Genomic DNA, 14248 nt, shown 5'->3' with positions numbered 1-14248 from the left:
ACGAAAAATCCCACATCTGAGCTGTCTTTAAAGGAAACAGTTCCAACAATGGCGTATTCATGCCATTAGATTATTGCCTCAGGAATAATAATTTTTGAAAAATTATAATTACTATTCCAAGACTAGAGTTAATGAAAATATCTCACAGCTGCTAAGAAATGTCGCTAACTTGCCAATTCTATAAATAGGAACGGTATATCAAATGTGTTTTTATATGTGAAACCAAAGATCTCATTATGATAGCTGTCTTTATAAGAAACCAACTTTTGTAATGAAAGCAACTACATCAATATAGTCTTTTTATGAAACCAAAGATTCCACTTCTATAGCACTTCTTGAAAGAAATATTTTTGAAAAAACAATTTCCGCTTCTAAAGATGTGAGAAACTGCCCACAATAAGAAATTTAATGATCCAATTATGAGAACCTTTCAAAGAGGATTTAGTATTTATTATTAGCTTTGGATCAAAAAATTATGTTGTTCCTTGGCTTTATGCGATTTTAAAGCAATCAGTTGGCGTGACTAATATTTTATCGAAACACGCGATGTGTGCTCTCATTCAGAATAACATTCAATTATTGCATAAACAAACAATTTAAGCGTGGAGCCAAGTGTCGCCAAATATCAAAATAAACCAATTAAACGTGTATGCAAATGATCTCATGGTGTTTGGCGAGATGTTCGAGTACTTTAAGTGCTGGGAATATTCCACAGAACTAAAGTGCGTAACATAAACAAATTGAAATCGAGCCACAAAGGAGTATAGAAAGTATAGCCAGCCGCCACATGCGGAAAGAACAACAAATGAATACAAAACTTAAAAAAAAATAAATGCGACAATAAAAGGCGAGATCACAAAATCAATTGGCAGTGAAAGAGAAATGCCTATCGGCTTTTATTCAGCAAGCGTTATTGTCATAGTTGTTGTTACTGCGAATCAACCGCTTGGGTTTGGTATAAATCGGTTTTAACAACAATAACGACAACAATAACGCACAACATTAAAAAACAAGCAAAAAACGCCAACTATAAATGATCCTCGCCAAGATCGCAAGCAAATAAAATAAAGTGAAATAAGCAAACTAACAAAAACAACAACAGCTGATAGCCAGACAGCACAGATTATGTTTTTATACCCTGTACCCAAAGGGTACAAGGGTATATTAGTTTTGTGCGAGTGTACATGTAACACACAGAAGGAGGCGTGGCAGACCCCACAAAGTATATATATTCTTGATCAGCATGACAAGCCGAGTCGATATAGCCATGTCCGTCTGTCTGTCCGTCTGTCTGTATGAACGCAAGGATCTCAGAAAGTATAAGAGCTAGAATAACTAAACTTGGGATCTAGATTCTCCTAAGCCCGAGAAAGGACGAGTTGGTTCATTTTCCCCGATGCACCCCCCCCCCCCACTCACCCCCTATTCGAGATTTTTTATAACTCCCGTAATTCTTAGAATTTTAAAATTTGGTAGACACATCCAGATAGTGATTATACTATATATCCGTGTACCAAGTTTCATTATGATAGGTTGATCAGAAAGAAGTTATAGCCATATTATCAGGCCCAATGCACACATACATACATATGTACAAATACACCAACACGAATAGAACAGATTCTGATGTAAATGTTTGTATGCATGTTGGAATATTTTATATTTAATTTAGTTAATTAATTAAATTAAGTTAATTAAATTAATTAAATTAAATAAGTTTACTTTTTTGTGGGGTGGTACAGGGTATTTAAGAGTTGACCCTGCCCGACTTTAGCATTCCTTTCTTCTTTTTTTTTTAGCCAAACAAGCGACTATCGGCCAGTCGGCCGACACACGATAGCCGCAGCAACAACAACGAAAACAACAACAGCAACGGCTTCGCCGGCTCACGCAATGATTGCCTTTGATAAGCAGCCAGTCTACCAGACAGCCAGCTAGCCAGCCAGCTAGTTCAGCTAGGCAGCTAGCTAGTTCAGCAAACACGTTAAACAACTCTTCAACACACCAAGTCTAAACTACTCGGCCAAAGTTCAATTGAAGCTATAGATAGGAATAGGCGGAGGGGTGGCGGAAGGCAGGAGGGACTGTGGTTGCACCAACTGAGGTTGCAGGGGCAAGAAAATAGTACAAAATAATTGAAGCCGCTGACCCTCAATCAAGAAACGATCACGAAAATAGAAAAGGAAATGCAGTTTTTCGACCACACCACACCAAAAATACTCTTCTAAATATGCGGGTTTTGTTTTGAGAAAACTTTGCATTCTAACAACCTTTTAAAAGCCCCTCTTACTAACTAAAATAGTAGAAATATATAAAAATAGGCTTCCAATACTTATACTATATTAATAATTGCTTATAGCATAAGTATATTTTACAATCAAAATACATTTTGAAAATAATATTTATACTTTTGTTTTAACTAAATACAATTAGTTTAATCCTTTGTTATCATATTATCAGTTTTCCAGAATCGCAAACTTGAACTTAGCTTTTACAAGTTTTATTATAAATTTGTTTAGTTCATTTATAGGCCTGCCAATTTTAGCCTGAAATTGTACCGTATTATTTTTTAAAACTAATTACAAATAATCTTTTTTGATGCATCCGATGAAATCGAAGCCAGTACATGCATTTAAGCTTTAGGAAACTTATTTGATTCTTGAAACAAATATACAAAAAGATGTACTATACAGGGCTAAATCGATTTGAAAGCAGTCGTTTGAATGAAGTTGAACAAATTATAATAAGTCCCTGCAGCTAAATTTGACGTTTTGATTGATCAAATTTCAATCCGAAGGTCCTGAACACACATTCTGCAAATGAATTCATAAAAGTAGCTTTTTAGTAAAAAAAAAAAAAAAGCATGGCCAATATTGAGAATGAATCTTTAGATACAGTATTTATTTTTCCGATCACCATTTATTTCAAATACTTAACGTATCAGAAATATTAAGAAGTCCATAATACCTCTTTGGGAAGGGTACTCAGAAGTAGAAACAGCACTGCAGAATTGGTGCACTTGGAGGGGGGCGTGTCATATGAGTTGATGACGCGAGTGGCAGACCATGGACCACTTTGGGGCCCATGTAGACAACGCTTGAAGCATTAGAATATGGCGATCGTTTTTTCCATTTTAGTTGATAAATATTTATTATTCATCAAACAACAAATACAAAATAAATAAAGGGGCTGACATTGTTATTGCTTTTGTCTGCTCAATCGATTTCTATACAAACGAGTCAAAAACGTGACTAAAGTATTTTTTATAAATTTATAGTTCTCTTTTCTCTTATTTTCTATTTCAAATCATGCCGCTTGTTGACAATACATTTTTATGAATTTATAATTTTCTTTTCTACAAGTATTCAAAATCATGCCGCTTGTTGACAATAAATGGGGCTTTACAAATGTTATAGACTACTTTGCAAATTAGCTATGCTAATGGCATATGGCATTTTTCTAGTTTAATATTAAATTAAGCAACAAATTTATTGAAATTTTCGGGGAGTGAATGAAAAAAGTGGGTAAAATGTTGTTTGAAAAATGTTTTTTAAAAAGCGGAAAAAAATGCAAAGACAGTAAGTAGAACTATTGGTTATTAGTTTTCAGCCAGATCTGGTAATATTTGCTATAAAATATTTATATAATTTTGAAGACCAATAATTTAAACAAAAAGTACAGCATTCAAAATGAAATATATCATCAACCTTCCTCAACAAATGTATTTTTAATGATCGGCTCAAATAGATGAACTTAAAATAAAAATTAAATAATCAAATGTTATTTATTCGCTAAGAAACCAGTTGTGATTTGTAGAATACAAAATAGAAGTCAGTCATTGCCATTATCGTTTAATAATTACTGCATATATGCGAACATATTACTACTCGTACATGTCTGAGTTCCAAGAACAAAATTATCATTTTCATATTCCAGTTGCAACTGGTTTGTAAGAGATACTATCAAAGTCAATACTCGTTCTTTGTGTTTTGCCTTTCCGTTGCGGAAATAATTGATTGCGCTTCACCTGCCATTTACCTAGAACACATTGTAATTCCACAGCTACGAGTATACTCGAATAGTGAGTCCGCCTCTTTGTTCCCCAGCCTCGTAAATGTGAAGTGTCATCGTGCACGTGCCGGGCAGGTGTTAAGAATTGCAGCAACCGAGCAGGTTAAGGAGACACCAAATGCAATGCTTTTGTTTATGAACCCTAACTTTACAGTCGTTTCTGAGAAATGCTTACCGGTTTCATTTAAGTATGTCAGCCCTCCAAAAGTCATAAAATGACTTTAAAATATTTGCAATTTGGTCATTGAACTCGCCAATAAAAAAGTGGCTAAATAAATGCTGCTATTGTTGTCGTACTTGGCAACCCATTGACCCAAAGATGTTTGTCAACTATTATTGTTTAAAGCAGTAGAGTTTGTAGCTAAATTTTGAATATTTTGTATTGTAGAAATGCTTGAAAAGTAGTTGAGCACTGCAATAAACAATTTTTTAGGTATGTATGTATGTATATACAAATTAGTATTTATCTTCATACTCTTATATATATTTTTATCTGCAAAAATAACAAATTTTGATGTTGAAGCCTCCCAAAATTCGAGGCCCAATAACGGAGAATCGGAGTGTAGGAGAGGTGTAAGTATAGAAGAATGCTTATCAAGCACAATTACTGAAACGATAACAAATCCTAAAAAGCGATAAGCTGTATCATCCAAAGATGATAAAGTAAATATCTAAATATCTGTTAACCAGTTACTTTTACAAAGCATTTGAAAAATTTCCGCTACACAACTTTTTGATCAAAAAAATAAAAGAAACTGGGAAATATCTCTCATTCACATTTTGTACCGGCAGCTTATTGAATATGTAAGCTCACATAATTTAATTAAAATAATTTTAGGTATACAAGATCTTTGGTAGACTACATTTAAAGATTCATAGAAACACCCAAAGCATTATTTCGAAATATCTTTACACAAATTTATATTACAACTGTTTAAGCCGAATAATTTTAGGTTTATAAAATACTTGATAAATAGAATAAGTAAATAAATAATATGATATAATAAATATGATAGAAAAAGTAGATAGCTCCATTTCCACTGATATATTTATAGGCTCGATTTCACTAGAGCTAATAAATTATATTAAGAATATTTGGTCCGTCTCGGATGAAAGGAAATACTATTATATAGGCATTGAACAATAATTTCCAAAATGTAAAACAGCTAGTTTAATAAGTGTTTCAAAATAACTTCATACAAAATTTGGTGAGTTGAAGATAATTTACAAACATAGACATTTCGTCTAATATTTAAATAAAAAATTTAAAAAAAGTATTTAAATAACTGGTTTCATTTAAATAAATGAGCTATGAACTATGAACTTTTACAGCCGTTTTAACTCTTTCCCTTCCATTTAATGGCCAACTTTAAACACACGCCCAGAAAGCACACCCGCGACGATAGTGTCGGACAACCCGAGGGGTGCAACGAACGAGAGAGGGAAGAGAGAAATGAAGAGTAATATTTTTGTAAAGTTGTGTAGACGACCAAGGTCTGGCATTAAACATTTTTATGTGCGCTCTGCGGATTCTACACATTTATTTGCACTTCGTTCCAACATGCGCCACTTTAGCGATGGACAATGGCAATAACAACAAACACACGCCAGAACATAATACTATATAACGAAATGTGTTGGCGCCAAATAAAACGTGCTGTGGTTTCCCCTCGCCCCCCTCCTCACCTACACCCATTCCTCCTGGTTATTGTTGTTGATGTTGCGGTACAGAAAGAACAAAGACTAGGAAGAATAAACTATTCAAGAAGTAAAGCAATTGAAAGAGAAAATGCATGAATAGGAAGCGTTAAAGCAGCTGCAGTTTGCAACAAATTAATAATATACTATATATAATCTATACATACATATGTATTTGTTTATTTTTAACAAGAGGCACACTTACACACAAATATACATATGTATATGCACATAAAATTTAGTCTGCCACAGTTGTTGTTATGCCAGTTGGTTGCATAAAAATTTGTTAATTGCTATTTTAATGGGGAGCGACACATTCGAATATCGAAAAACTTTCCGCTCACCAAGAAATTTGCAATAAGAGCCGTCTATTGTTGTTGTTGTTGTTGCTGTTGCTGCTGGTGTTGTTATTGCACTTCAATTGTCGTCAATTAATTGATGCTGCTGCTGCACTGCACTTGAGCAATTAATGAAGCGCACATTTTGCTCGCCAATTCTATTCAACTTTTTGTTACCACACCACAAAACTATGAAATGTTTATTTTGGCAAATATTGAAATTTATATTTATTATTTTTTATTTCATTTTATAATTTTCTGTCACTAACAGATGCAGCGGCACTCATTTTTGTTTATATTATTTCAATATACATACATACTATACCAAGTATATATAGTCGTATTCGGGTCTTGTCTGCTGCGCGAGCGCTGTCGTGCGACTGTTTCACATGCTCCTCAGGTATTCGAATATCGGCCATGACTTTGGGCAACGAAAATAAATGAAATACAATAAAATGAAATGAAATGAAACACATACATAAAATAGAAAACATATTGAAACACACACACAACATACAAGAAATAAAAGCAATGAATAAAAACAAACAGCGCAAAAACAAGAAGAAACAAAACAAAACTGTTCCTTGTTCAGATTTGATTTTCCTCCACTGCCGGATTCGCTTTGCTTTTGTTTTTGCAGCTCAGCTGTTGCTTTTTGTCTTTTCTGCACACAATAGCGCTCTTGTTGTTGTTTGTATTGTTGTTGAGTGCATTTGGTGCATACCGTAGAGGGGCCCCACTGCGCCAGCCCGGTCAGTATAAACCGGTTCTGAACGCCCAGCTCATCACTCTTAAGGGAATTTCTTATACTTTTGGGTTGACAATTGTTATCATATGAGTAGTTGCTGCTTTTATTGGCATGTTGCCAACAGCTAATAGGGCGAAGTGACATAAATGTGGACATATAGTACTACGAGTATATGTAGCTATAATTACATAAATGTACATAAGTGGGTCAGATATATAAATATACATTCAAGAGTGGGTCACATATGTATCTCAAGGACCATGGGGCTTTAACAAAAATGAATATATTCCCAAATTATTACAGCTAACATCAGAAGTTGTAGAAGAATTAAATGAATAGAAAGTAAAAATGCATTGTCACATCTATGTATCTACTGCTTTTATGTGCCAATATTTCTATTTATAAGTATCCGCATTCCGCACTCATTGGAAATAGAAAAATTAAATTTCGGCAAAAATTTTATTTTCTTGTGCTTGTATACCTGAAGATTCGAAAATATGGGAAAATTGCTGTCTAACAGTAACTTCTTCTTATTATTAGGTTTGCCTTGCATGTTTCCAAATTATTTTCCAAATATTTTTATATTCTGCACAGTTTCAATTTATTAGTTTATTACGAAAATTTCATAAATTAGAGTGAAAACTATTTTTGTTTTAGATAAATATACCCCTTTCTCAAAGCTTTCAGTATGCCATAATATTATTTTAATATATCAAGTCCGATATCTGAAAAACAACATAAGTAATTAAAGTATTAAATTTTATTTTCCTGGCCAGCCTTGCTTCTACACTCTTCTTCTACGGTACATTATCAGGAAATATGCTGCTGCTTTAACCCTAAATAACCCCAAGGAATCAATTGCGCACAATCGTTTCTTTTTTTCTCAAGACGCTTTGCCTTCTCAGGGAGAATTTCAAAAGAAAATGAGTCGCAATAACTTGATCCTCTTTGAAGTCTGGCAATAGAATTAAAGTAAAATTAGCTGCAAATCCATTACGACCCAACTTCCAATTGAATAGCCTGCTTGTTGCATCAACAACAACAATGGCACTACAACAACCCCCTTTTGTGTGATGCGTCAAGTTGGAAACTGCATCAATAAAAGAGGAAATGTGCCGCAGTATTAATAAAGAAAATCTTGCTGCATCACGAAGCCGGGCGAAGAATGAACATGCAAACGAAAAGGGATGGAAAATCGAATCAAATATACACACATACTCATATATATAATAAATCAAATTAATGCTGATTTCTGATTTTCATTTGCGTTGATTCATCGCAATAACCAATCTGAACCGGTTTAATGTGCTTTAGCATTTTAGTTTTTCTATGCAAATATATATTTTTTGTTCTACATATTACATGTGAAATCAAATGTAAATGTCAAATATTGTCTATGTATGGAAATTAGTGGCATTGGAATCAGCCGCCTTAATCTAACTGTAGGAACAGCTACTATTATTTCAAGGGTAGGGTACCTACAGTCGACATCACAAGTACTTCATAAAATACATATACATACATATGTACTATATATGTTTTCTGTTTATTATGTGCCTTCGATTTCAGCTCGAACAATTCTCTTATTCCGTTCTCGATTTCTCTTTCTCTTCCCACCAACGAGTTCCGATAATGGCGACGACCTTCCCCGTCATTTCGCCAACTTAATTTGTTGTCTTTATTTTTTGACAGCTTTTTTCTGGCCTCACTCTTTTGCTGATTCTTTGGCAGCTCCTTCTGATTACTCATTTGTTGATTCGGGCACTTGTCGCCTGCGCTTAATTAAATTTTGCATGCTATGTTGTTTTCTCCCTCTCAACACTTCTTATAGTTATATTATGTCTGCATATCTGTGTGTATATATGTACATATGTATGTATGTATATTCGTCGGGGTGCGTCAATGATCAAGATCAATGGTAAAGTCTTACCGAATATGTAAACAAACATACCGATCTACTTATGTATGTATTTATGCATATTTAACAAAATTTGTATAATGTGCCGCAGACACATTTAAATTATTTATTTCTTTTGTTTTCTTTTTTTTTTGTGAAATTCAGTAACAACTCTTGGCATTTAAAAACTTTCCTATATATGTATTCGTAGATATATATATGTTTATACATATTTCGAGCAATATCTATACTCGTATATAGTACATGTAGTCTATATGTCTGTAAATGCCTATGTGCAAATTTGTTTTGCAATTTTTTGTGACTACTTATTTGCATGGGCGTTTTAGAGACTCATTTATTTTTCATTGCCTTTCACATAGCAACAAGTATTGTAGTTTCTATGTGAACTAAAAAAAGATAGCTTGTGAACAGATAATATATATCAAAACATATTAATGCCGTCTCTTTGATTATTTAATTACAAAAGTTGTGTGAATTGAATAAATAAATGAATGCTAAAAACATTGGCAGAAATTATTACTTCATAGTTTCAACCAGACCCAATTATTGGATTTAAATGCGATTAGTGATATTTAATTGCATTTCAATTAATTTCACTGAAGATTTTAAACGCACTCTTTAGACTGGACCTTCGATAATCCAGAAAAACCAAGCCATCAAGACGACTCTTGAATCGTAAATATATGCAAGTATATATAATTAACACAATAGAAACTTCTGCCGAGCTTCAAAACGTACTAAATACTTACCCTTTGTTCGTCTGAAGCAAATGTAAAATTGTACTGATAGTCTATAGGAGAAAATACTCTATTCTTGAAGTCCTGTTTACTTTCTTCTACACCTTGTACACAACAGATCAATTCTCTTTGAAAGTAATATATATAAATATAATATATAATAAATGCAATCCTCAAAAGCTAGATTTGTGCTAACACTATTTGCTTTGAAGTCATCAATATGCCCATTTTCAAATATCTATCTCGTTTTAGAGCGCTTCTAACAACCAACGATGCAATATAGTTAAAAATATAAATATATATAAATATAAGAATGTAGGAGAATAGTGATTCAAATGTGGATCACACTACACAACTCATAACAGGTTCTCAGGAGCAGAAATCTTCATTTGCTGGCCAACACTTCAACTTAATGCATCCTGGTCCATTTGTGAGGATTTTAATGGAAGCTATATGTATCTATCTGTTCGTAAAGCATCGATGAAAATTAATCCCAGAGCACACAAGCAAAGAATTTAACCAAAACACCAACAAACTGTCACGAATATATATTCAAACATTTAGTAAATAAAAGAATCCCACACTGCAAATTATTTTATTTATAGCTTGAAAAAAAACAGCGCTCAACAATTAGTAACCCACTCGTTTGTGCGTCTAACTTAACACTGCAAAATAATTCATTACTTTAAATTCTCAAATAAAGAATAGAATATTTCCACCAGGGCTTATCCTTCTAAAGACTTCGTCACATAAAAATGCATTAAACTAAGAAAAAAGCAAATGAAAGAATCTCATGCCACACACTTAGTTTTATTTAGCTTTGAAGAATAAACAAAACAATTAGTAACCCATTTGTGCATTTTACTTAACATTGAAATTTAAACTCAATGCAAAACTAAAAATACACACATAGTTTGTATGTATGTGTGTGTGTGTAAGTCACTCGTACAAGGTTCGAACCACAGAGCCAATTAATGAAATGTGTCAGCATTCGTTTTATTTAATTTCCTTTTGCTTGAAATATATTTAAATGCGACAGACTTAGTACGTCAATTATACTCGTGTGTCGCAATAACTTAAGAGACAGCTAATGGGCAAAAACATATCAAAAGGTATTATTAACAACATAAATAAATGCAGTAAGACGGCGACTGAGGCTCACGAGCTGCATTTTATGGCACCTGCTTGTCTATCAACAATTTCAAAACACGCCAAAGAAAAAATATCTACCTGATAAGAATTCCAATTTGAATGTTTAGGGTCTGAGGCTTATCAATTTTGTTCAGCGGAAATTATAACATTTTAATTGCCCATTGGTTAGACATTGTTTGAAGCTATTAAATTACAACTGAATGTTGCCAAGGGTAAAGAAAATTGTAAGCAATTACCGAGACAAAAGGAAGCAATTGAAGCTTGCAATAAAAATCAACCCGTAAGCATTTATCATTAAATGCTGCTAAATCTTTGTAAATGAAATGAATCTGCAGAAGGGGGACTATGATTAATTTCCTTAAGAATCTCTTTAAATGCTGCTCATGAAACAAATTTTAAAGGTAAGCTCTGAATTGCTGTGCGAATAGCTTGGAAAATTCCCAGTCTTCGCAGCTCAATTCCAAATCAAATGGGATTGGCATTTGCTTTTGCGCAATTTCGTAACTTAAATTCGGTTTATGCGCATGCTAATTCAAAACAAAAACTCGAAAGTGATTTAGCAATCCCATAACTTTAATTACGACTTCAATCAAAACATTCACATGACGCACATAATCCAATTTTTCCATGCGCCGACCGAACATTTAAACCGGACACTTTCTCTACGGCTCGTCGTACGCTTCATGAAATTAATCAAATTAGAAGTGTATAAATCATATCACAAACACGATACAAGAAGTGCAAATTACAAATGTCAATGCACACCCGTACGCACAGACATTGGCAATGGCCGAGAGTCGCATCGCCAGACAACTCTAGCATGTAAATGAAATTGGCGTTGGATCTATTTATAAAACCGAAGGACAACTACGAGTAGATATCTAGATATCTATATACTACAAGTATGTAGTATATGTATGTGCCGTTGCAGAAAACCACAGTCGCATATTATAGTATACGAACACATAAATCGCGTGCCTTCTACTATATAGTAAAGTATATAGGTGAACGAAAATACCTGCCCATGATTTTTGTTAAACATTTCTGTTTTTAAATTAAAACCTCATGTTTCAATGACAGCTAATTATGCCGCATGAAATAAAATCAGCACATAACTGATTATCTGGAATGTTAGAGACATTTTTTGAGAAACACCTTGGAATAAAATACAAACCAAAAACATAAAGCTAAGGTTGATTAAATATATGAAAGCGTATTCTAGCGTCATTTTATTTTGGAAAATATTTAACATAAAAAACTTTGCTGAAAATAAATTATTTACTTGAAATTTTCAATGAAAAACTAAGACACCCTTTACTGCCGATTCAACTACTTGACTCCACACTATTCCTTCGAGACTTTTTGCAGAAATTAGACGTTTTAATTATTAATAGAACGCAATAGCAAAGCAAGGCATTTCTTTTCTCATTAATTCGGATTATTTCAAGTTCAGCTCATTCAACAATAATTGCAGTACTCAGCTCTGCAATTATTTTAATAAGCCCCTCACACTTAAGTCTGGGGAAGAGACTGGCATGTACTGATTCGGATAGAGAGTTTTGTAAAGGCAATAATAGTAATAATAAAAAAAAGTGAAAAGACTTCTTCTCATTCGTAAACACAATTTTTTAAATTTTGCTTAAAAACGATTTGAAATGCACTTTAATGGAAAAAAAATTAAATTAATTTAATTAAATCGTTTGACTAATAGTATTAAAATTTGAGCAAGGAGGCTTGGAACAGCGTTTCTTTAAATATGCAAAACCCATTACAGACTCACAACTAAAGCAGATATTCAGTCTTAAAAATATACATTTTACAAACTAACAAACATTAACTATAATTTAAAAAAGTTACACTGCGACCGTAAAACCGAAAATTCGTTTACTAAAATATGAGCTTTTGACTGCTGATTATATTCACTCCATTTTGTTGATTGATGGTTCCCAATATTTCCTTTTTGTCAATTTCGGCATCACCAAACAATTTTACTTTTTAGCTTTCGTTCATCCAAAATAATACAAATCCATACTTTTAAATATTTTGTATTAATTGTAAAAATCTGTTATCTATTTTTGTTGTTTAAATCATTTACGTAGCTTTTACAAAAATTTACAAATATTCACTAATCTTATTGCGCTACGCAGATTTTAGTTATCAAAATTAAGCATGCTTAATAAATACTTTCATTAAAATTATTTGTAAAGCAAAGGTGAATCAATAAAACATATAAATAAAATCAATTGAATGTAAAAGCTATCTACAAGAGTACTATGGAAACATATAAATCAGAAACGTTCTCTTTTAGAAATAAGCGATATTAATAAATAAATGTCTCTTTTACTGTACGATTTATGTAAAATTAAAAATGTAAAAAACCTGAATCTGCATTTTTCTGGACTGGCTGGCCTGTACTCTACCATGTGAGATAAATGGAAGCTCATCATTCCTCGTCAAATTTCCTGTTGGGCTTTCGCACATGTACATATGTATGTAAGAGTATGTGTATATGCTGCTAGAAAAATGACTTGACTTTGCGGCTTCCTTTACGCGAAAGCTAAGACGATTCTATTATACATAGTATGCGCATTTTGTTTGAAATTTATTAATGCTTTTCCGGTATGTATTTGAATTTATTTGGCTTCTCCTATATTTGAATTTGGAAATTTTTTCTTTGAAATTCCAAAAAATTCTATAGAACGCCATCAAATGCGTGAATAATATGCCTCTAAGATGTGTGAATTTATGCACAATTATAAAGAAACAATACACTTCTCAAGCAACTCGAAATGAGTAGAGTACTGACTTATAAAATATGCGGCGTGATATTCTAATTAAAAGTAAACTAATTAGCAAATCAACAAAAATATGTTAAATGAACGATCTTAACTCATTTTTTACTTCATTCATTTAAACACAGAAATGCAATGGAAACAATCATATATCAATTAAAGTTAAAATTAATAATTAGCATAATGTAACTGCAGAATGCATATAAATCATAATTATGCGCACATGCCAACAAATTAGCACAAGCTTTCACTGGTTTTCCAAAAGCGGAAATGCACAAATCAACAACATGGCGTATACGTAATAATTTATTTGTTTCTAAATATACAAACATTTGTACTTGTTGTAAAATGCAAATTATTTATACTTTTGAACAGCTTGTTTGAACATTTTGACAATGTTAAAGAGAAAGAAAACAAATTTAATCTATATTAATGTTTTTTAAGGTAAAGTTTGTCTTTTATACTCTAACGATTGTTTACGCAAAATTAATTCTAGTGCACTCATTTGTTCAAGCCAAGTCAAAGTTAGTTATTTGTAAGTGGCAGATAAAAGCTCATAAATATTTGTTTATGAACTAACTTTTTCCTGCCAATTAAATTGCTAAGAGTAAGGAAGGGTAGAAAGCACTCGAACTGGCTAAATGAAAGCCATAAATTGGTGCAACCCGTTGCGCATTTAATAGGAACATGTCAGCCTATATTGTTGTTAATTATATTAATAATACGAAAATAACTTGCGGCAATATTATGACTCAGTTTCTTGTTCAAATTAGTCACAAGGACGAGCCAATATT

General features: G+C 32.7%; 1 protein-coding gene across 3 annotated transcripts in view; it reads right to left on the bottom strand.

Annotated features, from left to right (window-relative positions):
• The window catches only part of LOC115623370 (organic cation transporter protein), a 32671-nt gene that overhangs the window by 15341 nt on the left and 3082 nt on the right, over positions 1-14248 (bottom strand). The window contains exon 1 of one of the 3 annotated variants that reach the window (XM_030517657.1): positions 6114-6418. The exons of 1 other annotated variant lie outside the window; for it this stretch is intronic. The gene's annotated coding sequence lies outside the window, so the exon portion shown is untranslated. Of the gene's footprint in view, positions 1-5974; positions 6082-6113; positions 6419-14248 lie in introns of those variants that run through there. One more of the 3 variants, XM_030517658.1, reaches the window with a different exon arrangement.

Source organism: Scaptodrosophila lebanonensis, unplaced genomic scaffold (genome assembly GCF_003285725.1).
Source record: "Scaptodrosophila lebanonensis strain 11010-0011.00,11010-0021.00 unplaced genomic scaffold, SlebRS2 tig00000053-arrow-pilon, whole genome shotgun sequence".
NCBI classification, from domain to species: domain Eukaryota; kingdom Metazoa; phylum Arthropoda; class Insecta; order Diptera; family Drosophilidae; genus Scaptodrosophila; species Scaptodrosophila lebanonensis.
This window is presented reverse-complemented; position numbering and strand designations above follow the sequence as displayed.